General features: G+C 36.8%; 1 protein-coding gene across 5 annotated transcripts in view; it reads left to right on the top strand.

Annotated features, from left to right (window-relative positions):
- Positions 1-14950, top strand: part of RAB27B (RAB27B, member RAS oncogene family) — a 180439-nt gene that overhangs the window by 115284 nt on the left and 50205 nt on the right. The window contains exons 1-2 of one of the 5 annotated variants that reach the window (XM_074383410.1): positions 863-10449; positions 13296-13443. The exons of 3 other annotated variants lie outside the window; for them this stretch is intronic. The gene's annotated coding sequence lies outside the window, so the exon portion shown is untranslated. Of the gene's footprint in view, positions 1-862; positions 13444-14950 lie in introns of those variants that run through there. One more of the 5 variants, XM_074383408.1, reaches the window with a different exon arrangement.

Raw genomic sequence — 14950 nt, 5'->3', positions numbered from 1 at the left:
AACCAGGTGTTTCCCAAGAAGAATACTTTCTAAAGATGGCTGCCAAAGGGGAATAATTTTTTTTAAATTCATTATTAGGTATATATGGAGCTTAAGTATATCCTATAGAAGTAGGAAGCAGCAACATCACTGTTTATAATAACTAACGTATTGTAAACCCCAAATGTGGAGTTGAGAGTATTACTTAATTTGTTTCACACCCTTTGCAATCATTATTCACATTCTCCAAATAGTAACCTCCCATTGGCACTCCTTAAATGTGACAAACTTGTTTAGATTGCCAATAAGGAGAGTAACACTCTGTTTATCCGATGGCCAAAAAAAACTTCAATAAATTTAGTCTTTTAAACTAAACAACTGCTCAATATATGGAGATAAATAATTAATAAGTTGCATGTTCATTTATTCAACAAATATTTTGTTAAGAGTGTCAGACACTGTTCTGGGCTCTGTGTGGATAGAAGTCGATAAAATATCCTGACCTTATAGAGCTTGTCATTTACCAGGAAGATAAAAACCAAACAGGATAAGCAGGCTGAGTCCATGGCACATTGGAGAAAGGTGCTAAGCAGAAAGAATAAAGCTGAGGAGGCATACAGAAAGTGTCAGTGACCAGAGTCTGGGAGGGCTGAAATTCTAGATCAGATGCCCAGGAAAAGCCTCACTGAGATGATATTTTAATGTCGATCTGAGGTAAGTAAGATATGGATATCCACATATCCACACTGAAAAAGAGCATTATAGATTGAAGGAACAGGGAGCAGTTTGCTGGCATCTTTCAGGTACAGCAAAGAAACCCATGCACCTGGCACAAAGGGAGTGAAGTGGGGGTGGCAAGAAATGGGGGAGAGGGGATAATGGGGACAGATCTTGGAGGGCTTTGAAGGTCCTGATAAACATGTTGACCTTTGGTTTTTATTCCTAGTAAAATGACAAAACATCATGATTTAGATATAGCCCGTTGAACGTTTTTCAACAAATACTCACTGAGCATACTATGAACTCTAATATTCTTCTAAGTACTATGGATAACAACAGAGGTTAGTGAGACATACCAGGCCTTTGATGTCATGGACATTATATCTAGGGTTTGGAGATAGACATATAAGTAAATAAACAAATTAGTAATTCTGGAACTTTTGGTGCTATTTAGAAAAAAAAAATGTTAAAGGGTAATATAATGAGAGTGACCTGAAGAAGATTGTGTGATCCAGTGGTCAAGAAAAGCCTCAGGGGAGGTGATCTTTTTTTTTATTTTTTATTTTTTTTTAAGATGGAGTCTTGCTGTGTTGCCAGGTTGGAACACAGGCACACACCACCATGCCCAGTTAATTTTTGCATCTTTAGTAGAGGCAGGGTTTCGCAATGTTGGCCAGGATGGTCTTGATCTCCTGACCTCATGATCCCCCAGCCTCGTCCTCTCAAAGTGCTGGGATTACAGGCATGAGCCACTGCGCCTGATCAGGTGATCTTTTTAAGAGATTACTCTGGCTTCCCTGCAAAGACTAAGTCACTGGGTGACCAGAGTAGAAGAGAGTCCAGTTAGGAGGCTATTCCAGTAGACCGGCTATGACAGTGGCATAAATCAGGGTCAGAACAATGGCCCCAGAGAGAAGTAGATAGATTCAGGAAATATTTGAAGGCAGAGCTGACAGAACTTGCTAATGAATTGGATAAAGGTGGAAGTGAAAAAAAAAAAGAACCAAAATGATCAACAGGATTCTTACTGAGATATGGGGTAGACAGTAAAGTCATTTCCTAGGATGGATAAAACTAGGGAAGAACCATTTTAATGGGAAATGAAGACTTTCTGGCTGGGTGCAGTGGCTCACACCTATAATCCCAGCACTTTGGGAGACTGGGACAGGCAGATCACAAGGTCAGGAGATCAAGACCATCCTGACTAACACGGTGAGACCCTGTCCTACTAAAAATACAAAAATTAGCCAGGTGTGGTGGCACAGACCAAAGGTCCTGGCTACTTGGGAGGCCGAGGCAGGAGAATCAGTTGAACCTGGGAGGCAGAGGTTGCAGTGAGCCGAAATCATGCCACTGCACTCGAGCCTGCGTGACAGAGTGAGACCTTTCGGAGTGGTTTTCAGTAGCCAAATGGAGTTATCAACTTGGGCTTTTGCATATATAAATCTGGAGCACCTAGAGAACATCATAGCTGAATAAAGAAGTTTGAGAGGCAAGTGCCTATGGATACTATTTACAGTGATAGCCTTGAGGACATAAGTCCGAGAGAGATTACAGAGAAAAAATGGGGCCTGACGATGCAGCTCTGGCTTATTCTCACATGTGAGACCTTGGATGGGAGGAGTCAGTGAAAAGCCAGTCAAGTGAAAGGTAAACTGGAAGAGAGTGTCATCATGAACCTAAGCCAGGATGTTTTTTTTAAGAAGAAGGGCAGGGTCAATAGTGTCAGACAAGGCCAAGATAAACAGTGAGATGAGGACAGGGAAGTGATGATTGTATGTGGCCTTGTGGAATCATTGGCAGCTTGGGAAAGAGATGGAGTTTTCAAAATAAAATTTTCAGAAAAACTAACTTCAAAAAGTTCTGAAATTATAGCATTTCACCTAATCCTAAAGAGGAATCAGTCAGAAAGAAAGAGGCCACCAGAAAAACTCATCAGGCTACATAGAAGCTCTAATAAATTCTTTTTTTTTAATGACTTATAGAACAGATGAATAAAGGAAGCATATAATTAGAAATACTTATGAAGGTATTGAGCTGTACACATAGCTTGAAGAAAAGTAATACACAGTGAGTTGAAGCTTGGGAAAAAAGTGCTCAGGAGAGCAAAAGATTATTTTCACATTGTTTGGAACAAAGCAGTGAATATAGAAGGGTCATCTTCCTGCATCCTGGTGAACGTGAGAGAAAGTGGAATTACTCAATTTCTGTTTGAAGTCCCTCTTCTTTATCCCTTTCCTCCCCTCCCCTCCTCTCCATTCCCCTCCCCTCCCCTCTTTTTTTTTTTTTTTTTTTGACAGTTTCTGTTGCCCAGGTTGGAGTGCAGTGACACAATCTCAGCTCACTGCAACCTCTGCCTCCTGGGTTCAAGCCATTCTCCTACCTCAGCCTCCCAAGTAGCTGAGTTTACAGGCAAGTGCCACCATGCCAGGCTAATTTTTGTATTTTTAGTAGGGATGGGGTTTCACTATGTTGCCTAGGCTGGTCTCGAACTCCTGACCTCAGGTGACCCACCCACCTTGGCCTCCCACAGTGCTGGGATTACAGGCATGAGCCACTGCACCTGGCCATGAGTCCCTCTTCTTTCTATATAAAAGAAAATAGTTTTCAAAATGGAAAGTCTAGTCAACACCAAAAGAAAATTAAGATCAAAGAAAATTGAGAAGTTATTGTAACTGCAAATAACTTCTTTAAATGAAAAAGATTAATGGTAGAAGTGGTCAAGAGGGCCTCTGTGAGGAAAGGCTATTTCAGTTGAGACCTAAAGGTTCCTTGGTTGCCAGTTAAGTGAAGGGGTTGAGAAAGAACAACCAAATGGCGCAAAAGGATTTGTTAAATTCTAAACTGGGAAAGAGCATGGAGCATTCAAGAAACTGAGCAAAGGAGTTTGGAGAATGGAAAGCAGGTGGCAGAGAGAGGCACAAGATGAATCTGAAGGCACCAGTGGGGAAGTCATTGCAGAAACTAAAGACCAAGGACGATCAGAAAGTGCAGTATCATAAAACTTACTGTCAGAAATGTTACAGAGATGGCTTCTTCTGGGAGGTTGAATTAACTAACCCTCAAGCTCTCATCCAAAGCTGTAATCCAACAAATATAAGAACACAATTTGTTTAATATTTGGTAATGTATGCTAGATTTTTTAAATCAAGAATTGACAGTGGGCCGGGCACAGTGACTCACACCTGTAATCTCAGCACTTTGGTAGGCCGAGGCAGGCAGATCACAAGGTCAGGAGATCAAGACCTTCCTGGTCAACATGGTGAAACCCCCGTCTCTACTAAAAATACAAAAATTAGTGGGACATGGTGGTGCATGCCTGTAGTCCCAGCTACTCGGGTGGCTGAAGCAGGAAAATCCCATGAACATGAGAGGTAGAAGCTGCAATGAGCCAAGATCACACCACTGCACTCCAGCCTGGTGATAGAGTGAGATTCTGTCTCAAAAAAAAAAAAAAATGATAGTGAAGGTTTAGCTATAAAATATAAAACAGATCAAAGTAAATTAAGTAGTAGCTGCCATACAAAGCATATGTTTAATATCCAGAAAAGCAGGAAAAGCATTTCTAACATTTATAACAATAGGTATTTACAGCTATATTCAAGGATACCAAGCCCCAATCACATAATTTTGGGAACAGTTTCATAGAGAGGAGAGATAGAATTCATATATTGGGATTTAAATCAAACCAGTAGGAAGTCTATTATAAGTCAAATATTGCTAGTGTTGAGTAGCGTATAACTTAAGGCATTCAGTCTCCCTAAGGATCTTGATTTTCTCCTGTGTAAAATAAAAGGTATGAGCTGATCATTTTAACATCGCCACTGTTCAGATCTAAACTAGAGTAATGCATCATTCTTGTTTTATATTTACTTTCTTCCTTCTTTCCTTCTTTCGTCTTTTCTTCCTTCCATTTATGTATCTATCCCTTTAGATAGATGATAGGGAGATGGTTGATAGATAGCCTTAAATCTTCCTAAGATTATCTTTATGTTGTACATAAATCTGTATGTATATGTGTGTATGCATATATGTAAACATGGAAGAGATAGAAACATGAACTCTATGAACATACGAACGTATGAATTTTTCCTCTCTACAGGGAAAATTTTTAAAGTTTAGGGAAAAAATGCAAGACTTCATTTTAGTCCTCTTTCTGGCTTCATTCTAGCACATAAATTTATTTTCAATTATAGTGAACTTTGGGTCAACCTAATCTGTTTTCTTCTTCTCTCCTTGCTCAGAAAAAAACAACGAGATTATATATTAAATCTGACCTGAGGGATATACCAGCACAATAATAATTAGAAAAAGCAAAATCAGCTTGCCCAATCTAACTTAGGCAAGGCAATCAGAGCCTGAGAAGTTCCTTAAATGAATTATTCAGTTCTTATGGTCTATTATTCAAAATATATTAATTTCATAAACAAAATGTACTGTTGATAAATGTTCCTGTACATATCTAAATATTAAACATGCAAAATGAAACTAGATTTTTCAGAAGGAATGAGAAACTAGTTATGTCTTAGTGCCTTTGAAAAAAAGTAGACACTTTTTCTAATATAAAGAGGTGCCACATATTGACTCAGGTGCTTCCTTGGAGTAACTTAAGCCCCTAATTTTCTGGAACTTTCTCCCAAATGCTGAAAAGTGCAGGAGCAATGCAATCTGTTTGCTAATTTATTAATTCTTTGAACTAAAGATACAGATCACAACTAACTATATGGAAACTGCCATTCCTAGTCCCTATACCTATCCCTCTCCCACTCAATTTTTGATCTTAATCTTCCTAAGGTTAGTGATACCTATTCTCAAATGCTGCCTCTCAAGGAGGAACCTAGAGAACAACACTGCAAAATGTATCTTATGGTGGGGAAAGCTGTAATGAAAATATTCTCATATTTAAAACTGAGGGTTAAAATATAATAAAACAGTCTTAAATAAATAGGGCATCACATTTGAAAGGCCTATTCTTTAATCTTCTGTTGGAAATGAGATGCTAGTTGATAAAGCCTGCATAGGAGTAATAGCAATAAAACAAAGTGAGCAACTTTGGGTTTGCTTTTCTCTGGGGACCTCACTAGACTGTCATCAGGTGCTACTTATTTTGAAATTGGCCTACACAATCTCCCCAGATATCCTTTGCTATGTTTTATTTTTTCACTTACCTACTGGGAAAACCAAGCAAACAAAAGTGAAATGTACTCAGCAAGTCCTCATTAGTATTGTTTTTGAACACCCTTAATTTGGGTGCCCTCAGGAATGTATGTACTTGAGAATTTATTCGTCTGTGATTACAGAGCAGCTTATATTTAGATGAAGGTGAGGAGGAGATGAGAAATGGAGGATAAAGACAAAACATACTGATCACCATGTGCAGGTACACCAACCTACAGGCTCTGTGTCCTCTACAGACTTGGGCATCTGTTTCCTGTGCAAGCTCTGAGGAAGTCACAAAATTATACATTGTGGTTTTCTTTGAAAAATAATTAAATAATGATAACTGAGTTGCTTTGAAGAGGAATTTGCCTCAAATTATGTTGTTATTCTGGTTCCCAGCAGTTCTCCTTATCAAGTGTACTTTCCGTGGTTCTGATTCCTTAGTTTTCACCCTTTCAAAGTTCACTTTGACTTTAAGATAGACTTATGCGTGAGGCCAGGGACCTAGAAACCAGTTTCCACTTCTTCAGTTCTATAAGGTGTTAGATACGAGCCATTTTAGTAAAACAAAGCCTTCAAGGTCTAAGTCGTCTAGAGCAGTAAGGTGGATTCCTAAAATCAATATTGTAAATATTGAGACACATGAGGGTATATGAGCTTGGCAACTTGAGAACAGAGAACTAACTCAAAATAGAAAAGGAACAATTTAAATTCATAAATATTAACTATATGTTTAAAGAAAGATATTCTGTTAGCACTGCAATATTATATAACCAGTAGAAATATTTTGTCTTATTTTTCAGGAATCATGTTTTCTAAAAGTGTGTAGAAATTGGGATCAGAGGATTTAAAAATAGCTCAAAACTGCTTTTTAATTGATGTTTTTCACAGTAAACATGCATTGTGCATAGTCACTCCATCTGAAAGATGATAGCAAGACATCCAAGAATTAATCATTTTCTTCGGGAAGCAAAATTTCTCCCTGTTGTAGGACATTATAAACATTAGGAAAAATGTTAAATTGGTTAAAGTTGGTGATGTTTTTACAACAAAAGACCTGCTCACCATGTTAAATCTGATAATACTAATTTAATCTCTGGCATATTTTTTCTCTGTAATTTTGTAATTTTTCTCTGAAATTTTGCTTAAAACATTCATTAAGTGCCTACTATGTGTCAGGTCGTGTTAGGTACTTTAGTTGTGATGGTCAGTAAGAGATAGTTTCTGCTCTTAAAGAACTTAGAATCTAGTAAAATAGAGAGTTACATGAGCACATAATTTTAATGTAATTTGATAAGGTTTCAGTTAGTGGTTTGAAGGCAATATTATGATAATAAAGAGGAAGATAAATTTAAGGAGGTTAAAACTGTAGCGAGATCAGTGAGGAGAGGAAAATAAAAAAGGTCTGAAATTGTAAAGTTGGAGAAGATAAGTTACATTAATATTAAAAAAATAATTAGCAAGAGTGGGCATTAACAAGACATTGGGGAAAAGGAGAAATTATTATAAAGTCTAAATTTCTGGCTTTACTAAGGTAATAGATGGATAAATAGTGGTCCCCAAAATTGAAATCAGGCATAGAAAAGGTATAGCAGTTTAGAGGAGGAAGAATTACTGCATTTGAGGTACCTGTAGTTATTCAATTGCATATGCTCAAGAAAATGACTCTTGAAATGTAGACGTTTCAGGAGAGGTCAGGCTGGTGATAATGATTGGGAAGTACTGTCATGCAGGTGATCCCCAAAAACTGGAAACCATCATTTTCAGCAAACTGACCCAAGAACAGAAAACCAAACACCACATGTTCTCACTTATAAGTGGGAGTTGAACAATGAGAACACCTGGACACGGGGAGGGAAACATCACACACTGGGCCTGTCAGGCGGTGGGGGAATAGTGGAGGGATAGCATTAGGAGAAATACCTAAGTAGATGATGGGGTGATGGATGCAGCAAACTACCATGACACGTGTATACCTGTGTAACCTGCACGTTCTGCACATGTACCCCAGAACTTAAAGTATAAATAATAATAATAATAATCTATTAAGAAAAATCTATGAGACCAAATGCTATCTGTCAAGGAGGTCCTGGAAAGAAAGAGGAGGAGTAGACATAAGAGAGGACTAATGATTTTCTTTATTTTCTGCAAGTACTACTACTCTGCTTTGTCTAATAAAGACATTTAAGTTCTGGAAGGACTTACGAAAAATTTAAGGTTATGTATAATTATATATATGTGTGTGTGTGTCTATATATGTAGGTATGTATTATTAAAATCATTGTAGTTGTTGTTAAATTGGAAGGACATAATAAATATACCTGTAGCTTCTATGGAGCAATCACCAATTAATATTTCCTTTACGTTTAATTCTTTTCACCTATGTTCTCTCCCAACCCAGTCTGTGAAAAATGACAAACCATGTCTCAGAAAATGTTCTAATTCTAGAGAATGGAAACCCAACAGATACCTTAAGTGGTTGAATGAAATGATTCTGGCTCATTAATATCATGCTCTAATAAATGGTGCCCAGCCAATGTTAATTTAAGTGCCAATTAACTTCCATTCTCTTTATTTTACTTAATAGCTTGGTTCTACCTCTGCTGTGACTAAATTGATGACACTTTTATCCTCAAGACCTACTTACCAAAGCGTAACAAAATATATCTTGGTGTTCTAAAAAAATTAAAGAATAATTGTCCAGTAATTATTTGTGTAGATTCCAATAATGTGAAAATATTGTCAAGAAATTGACTTGAAAAACATGTCAAAGGATTTACCAAATTTAGGGAAAGCTATCTTGTCTCTTCTACCTCTTCTTTACTCCCATCTTCATCTCCATGTTAATACTTTTTTCCAGTTCACTGTTTAAAAAAGTTTGGGGAATATTCTATTACACTTATAAAAAATCTTTAAACTACCATCTGGCTGCTTCACACTCTCCATCACCAATCTTTCTGACTATTAAATAATTAGCATGAGAACACATTGCATGCCTAACTTGTTCAGTTGAGATGTTCTCTGTGTTCCTTCTGGATTTCAGGTGTATAACACTTTCTTTGTTATAAATGCATCATTTGAGACATCTAGTTCTGAACAAATATGTTTTTCATAAACGCTCCTTATAATATGCCAATATCCCAGTTATTTCTGTTCTGGTGATCATAGATGGAGAACATTTAAATGACTCATGTATGAGTTAGACACATAATCCATACCTACAAATATTCCAAGCAAGATTTCTTATTGCACTCTTGTGGACTTTAATCCTTTTGGTGTTTTTGTTCCTTAAGCATTTGCTACTTACGGTATTTGCTAACCTAGGATCCAACTGCAAATCTTCTACACTATCCTCTTCTGTAAATTGATCAGCATTCACATTATTTTGGGAAATATCAGTGTGTTTTTTCTTGTGTTTTGATTGAAAGTAAGCTAACATTGTAGGGACAAATCTCTTGTTTTGTAAAGAGTATATGGACTTATACAAGAGAGTAATAATAAATATGGAAAAAAGACACAAATATTGCTGGAAAAAAGTCTTCCTACCACTTATGATGAATATTTGTGGATCATTTGAAATGATGGCTATTTGACATGGTTTTCCAGGGTGAAAATGTGCATTGATGTTAAACCCGTGACTAAAGACTGACAATAAGCATCCTTGTTTTTGGCTTTGAACTATTATCACCAAAAGCATACACTTGTTGAATATAACAGTGTTCAAGTCTAGGCTATTGTGTAAGAAATTAAAAAGTTTAGTAATTTTGATTTTAATGGGAACTGTTTTGCAAATTCCATTTTTTCTTACTACTGCTTTCTCTTTGCAATAAGTTTTTACATACAACTTGTTAAGGTTTCAGGACCTTTGCGCAGTAAATATGCACAGAATGAAAAAGATGAAAGAGACTTAAAGTAAACAAACATTCTCCCATTGTAGCCATGATCTTTCTGAGGCTAGTTTTAGGTAACATAATTACCAAAATCAGCCTAAGGAATGATTTCAAGGCAAAACTGAACCAGACGATACAGACAACAGTTAGGTATTGTCCAAACCACAGGGTCCCAAGGACAAAGAAATATGAAGGCAGAAAAGTAAAGGTTTCTATCTACTAAGGTCCTATTTCCTTGGCCTGATGTACTATCTAGTACCCTCAGATGCTGTGAGTATACCTCAAATCCAACACTAATTGAGAAAAGTCTAAGAAGTAGGCTAATGGTGAATATCTTTTTGCTTTTCTGGCAGCAGAAATCACTTAAGTACTCTGACTTTAAAATTACCCTGTATACATGAATCAGAAATGAATTGATATTAGAATTACAGGAATGAATATTTTTATGAAATTTATTCCAGGGATGAGTTTCATACGTAAGTCAATAACATTCTTAATAATAGTTGCTTTTTTTCATGAAACTTTATTAAGGATGACACAAAAGATGCTCTTTTGCAGACTTTGTGAAGAAATAATGTATCTTCAACTTCTCCTACTTAATTGGAAATAATGAAGTTTTTTATAAGGCCAGACATTGTCTATGGCTCCTAAAATCCTGTCTGGGCAAAGAATGCTATTAGTTGTCTTTTTTATCATGAAGGTAAGATTGTCTTCTTGAGTATTTATCATATTAATTGAGGGTAAAGTTCTTTCCTTTTGGTATAAATTATGGGTAACATTAATCTTTCTTAGAACTTTATTTTGGAGCCCACATTTTTCTCTTTTGATACTTTTCCACAGTGCTTAATGCCATTTTGCAGCTCCCAAGCTAGGAAATCAATGATTTGTTGGCCAGTCTTTCTGATAAATTAATTTCTGCTAAAGTAGTTATGGCTAAAAACAACTATAAATTACTGTTCCCAGTAAATATATTTGCTTGTTTACATGTAACAAAAATCCAAAGTTATGCCTAACGTTAGAAGCTCCAGGCTTAAAAATAGAGTCATGAAGGAAGAATTTGGGGCAAAAATAACTTTATCAGTAAAATGTAGTGTGACCCATATGGGTGGCAATGCTATGGCCTGGAATTTCTGGAGCAGCTACTGCTTTAAATCTTCCATACACTGGAAGATTCAGGGTTGAATAAATGTTTGGATCTATAGTTCTGAAAATGTGGTCACTATCCTCTCTTGTCTTTTGTCTTCCTCCTGTAGAGTTTCTAAGTCTGTCCTCAGGATGGGAGTTGGCCTTGTCACAGAGTCTGAGGCCTATTCACCAATACTGTCAACAACACTTGACTGAGTATCTTTTATAATAAGTTCTCAGTTTCCCACCTGTTTGTTGAATATTTAAAATAACAGATGGCTGGCTGGGCATGGTGGCTCATGCCTGTAATCCCAGCACTTTGGGAGGCTGTGGCAGGTGGATCACGAGGTCAGGAGTTCGAGACCAGCCTGGCCAAGTTGGTGAAACCTTGTCCCTACTAAAAATTAGCCAGGCGTGGTAGTGTGCACTTATAATCCCAGCTATTCAGGAGATTGAAGCAGTAAAGTTGCTTGAACCTGGGAGGCAGAGGTTGCAGTGAGTTGAGATTGTACCATAGCACTCCAGTTCTGGATGACAGAGCAAGACTCCATCTTGGAAAAAAAAAAGAAAGTACAGATAGCTTTCCCCATCTATGGTTTCCTTATCCATATATTTAGCCAACCACAGATCAAGAATGTTTGGGGAAAAAAAAATGAATGGTTACATCTGTCCTAAATATGTACAGGCTTCTTTTTCTTGTCATTCTTCCTTAAACAATAAAGTATAACAACTATTTACATGGCATTTACATTACATTAGGTATAAGTAATCTACAAATGACTTAAAATATATAGCAGGACATGTGTGCCAATACTGTGCCATTTACACAGGATTTGAGCACCTGTGCATTTTGCTATCCACCAGGGGCTCCTCAAACCAGTCCCCCATGAACATTGAGAAACTCGATGTAAGTAGATTCAGCTGGTGAACTGGCAGATGCTTTGGTAATTCTGCAGACTAAAGTAGTAGTAACTGGTTAACCAGCCTGAGCATATTTCCATCAAGAATGGTGATATTATTTTCTAAGCCAAATTTAGCCAGCTGCTAGATTAAGAGGTGGGCTCATAAATAACAGTAGGTTTGGCAAACAGGTCCACAGTTGCAAACTAAATGGCCAACCTCAAAGATAGATGACAGCAAAAGATCTTTTGGTTGATTGCACCCTAATAATTTTAGAGTAATCATTAATGCAATATTGCCTCCTGAGTCATTACTTTCAAAAATAAGATACCCATATACTATTCAGTCCAATTTCCAGTCCTCCAGCCTAGAAAAATAGACTCATTACATAGAATAAAATGGATCACAATTAGAGATTTAGACAATTCGCAGGGCTCAAGGACAACAGCTTGACTCCTTAAAAACGTATCTTACTGATTAAACTAAACGGTGTCTAGTATTTACCACATAAACATGTGTATGTGACTGTGAAGGAACAAGTTAGGTCAATGTCTAATGGCAGAAGACTGCTATGTGAGAAATAGCTCTAAACTAAATTAATTAGTTCATCACAGGGAAGTTTAGTCCTGGTTTTCTATCTGTACTTATCTCTAAACAATAATTTCAAGTCAGAGAAATTTAGAAAGTGAATGTGGAATTGGTTGTTCCACTTGTTTGTAAGAAAAAGTATGTAAATAACTTCTTGCTTATTCCAGCCCAAGGAAAGCCTAGATCAGATAACTATTGATATTCTTAGAATTTATGGGGTTTTCTTTACAGAACTGCTAGAGGACTTAATCAACTGCACTGAAATAGCTTCTAGCCTTACTTCAAGGGAATACGGTTTTTGAACTATTTCTCAGAAATGATTTCTGTAAATGTGTAAAAGAAAATCTGTTTTAATATTCCAAGTAATTTTAAGCATAACTAGGTTTATCAGGACATTCTCAAACCCATCAAAGTTTAGAAGATAATATCAAGAAAGATAAACAATATAACCTTATATATTAATAGGATAGATAGAAATCTTTTTCCTATGGGTCAAAGCAGCAATCAAAACTTTGTCTAAAATAAATGTAAAGACACATCTTGCTATTAAGTCTAATCTATGTACTCTCAAGAACAAAATGCTTATTTAAAAGCAGGCTGCTGCAACTAATTTTATCCTAGACCCACTAGTTTCAGACAAGTATTTGTGGCATGTATCTTGAGTTTATGCATTAATATTATTTTTTTAATGAACAGGCAATATAAACTCCTATAAAGTAAGTAGCTGTCTTTCAAATTCATTTTTACCATTGTCATGGATATCGTGTCAGCAAGGAACATAGAATTTGTAGTAAAAATATCTCTGTTCAAGTTCAAGAATGCAATGCAATAAATTAATTCCCTATACAGCTAGTTATTAAAGCTTTGTGGTAATAACATACCTATAAGTTTAGATTTTCAATAAAACTCTGTTTTGTTTTTGTTTTTGTTTAGCAGTGCTAGCTTATTCTATATTAAGAAGATGCTTCTTTCTGGCTCACTGGAAAGAGAATTTACACTTGAAGAGTCATTTTTAAAAGTGTCAGGAATGTATCTGCACTCATCTCTACTGCTTCCTCTCCTGATTCTCCAGGGACTAAAGGTGATATTAAATACATTGAACAACTAGCATGACACTGCTGATCAATCAAAATAAACCCCACTGGTGTGTTCCAGCTGAGCCAAGGGTCTGATGTCAACCTGTTGCAAAAGACAGCAGAGCCAACTGGCCTATTTGGAAATCAGACTCATTCTAACTTTCAAGTCAATCCACTTGATTCTAACACTTCTATGTATCTTAGTAATATGAGCATTATTTCTATTCTTCTGAAATGGAAAATGTTCATATCAAGTCTTTTCCAAAATGTTTCTTCAAATTCTATAAAATTTGGCCAAATAACATGATCAACACATTTAATGTTAAAAATAATTAATATTGAGGCAATGGTCCCTCCTACACTATAATTTGTATGTTGGCTGCCCATCCAAACAGGTTTAGGACCACAGTCCAAACGAAGGACAGGGAGGATAAGAGCCACAGAAGGAGAAGAAAAATCATCCCATAACCCTGAGATGGCTGCAGGGAAGAGAGGAAGAGTGTCATATTAATCAGGGTGGGGGCTGAGATAATTGAGGGTGCCACTTCAAGAAGTGAACCAAGTTCATGAATAAAACACAGTGTATAAGTATGGTTTATCTATATATCGATATCTTCTGAGGGATATAACTGTGGGAAGAGACAGTGAGTTAGCTAACCACCCTGACAAATGATTATGAGTTAAAATTTCTAAGGAGGTCTGTGGTGCAAACAATCCTAATAATTTTCTACTTAATGGAAGATCTGTGACGATTAAAATTGAAGACAATTCTAGTACAGAAAGAAAATTTACTGAATTTTCACTTCATAAGCTAATGTAGTTTTAATCTAGAGCTACTTTTTTTTTTTTTTTTTTTTTTTTTTTGAGACAGAGTCTTGCTCTGTCACCTGCTGAAGTGCAGTGGCGTCATCTTGGCTCACGGCAGCTTTCACCTCCCAGTTTTACATGATTCTCCTGCCTCAGCCTCACAGTAGCTGGGATTGCAGGTATGCATCACCAAGCCCAGCTAATTTTTGTATTTTTAGTAGAGATGGAGTTTCATCACGTTGGCCAGGCTAGTTTCAAACTCCAGACCCCAAATGATCCGCACACCTCGACCTCCCAAAGTGCTGGGTTACACCTGTGCCTGGCCCAGTTTAGAGCTACTTCCTAAATAATAGATCCCCGAGATACTCAGAATCTACTATGTTGCAGCATCCTAAATAAATGCACTGATCTGCTTCTTTTGTCCTACAAATTTCACATATGTATTTCCCAGCCTGCCTTTCTCCCAGTTCTCACCAGTTGGGTGTCTTTATGTGGGTGTTGCTGTGAAAATGGAGGTGTGGGGAGGAAGCTGGCTCTTTCGGTTTAGTAAAGTTTTTCATCATCAACACTAGAAATATGACGTCAGGTTTCTTTTAGAATCTGTTGTCTCAAGTTTTAGTAACAATTTGACCAAAGCTCCTTTTGTATTAGGGTCCTTTTCTCTGCGATGCATTAGTATCACAATGCCCACTTAACTGGCCTGAT

Source organism: Saimiri boliviensis, chromosome 13, assembly GCF_048565385.1.
Source record: "Saimiri boliviensis isolate mSaiBol1 chromosome 13, mSaiBol1.pri, whole genome shotgun sequence".
NCBI lineage: Eukaryota > Metazoa > Chordata > Mammalia > Primates > Cebidae > Saimiri > Saimiri boliviensis.
Note: the sequence above shows the minus strand (reverse complement) of the source record. Positions and strands in the feature narration are given on the sequence as shown.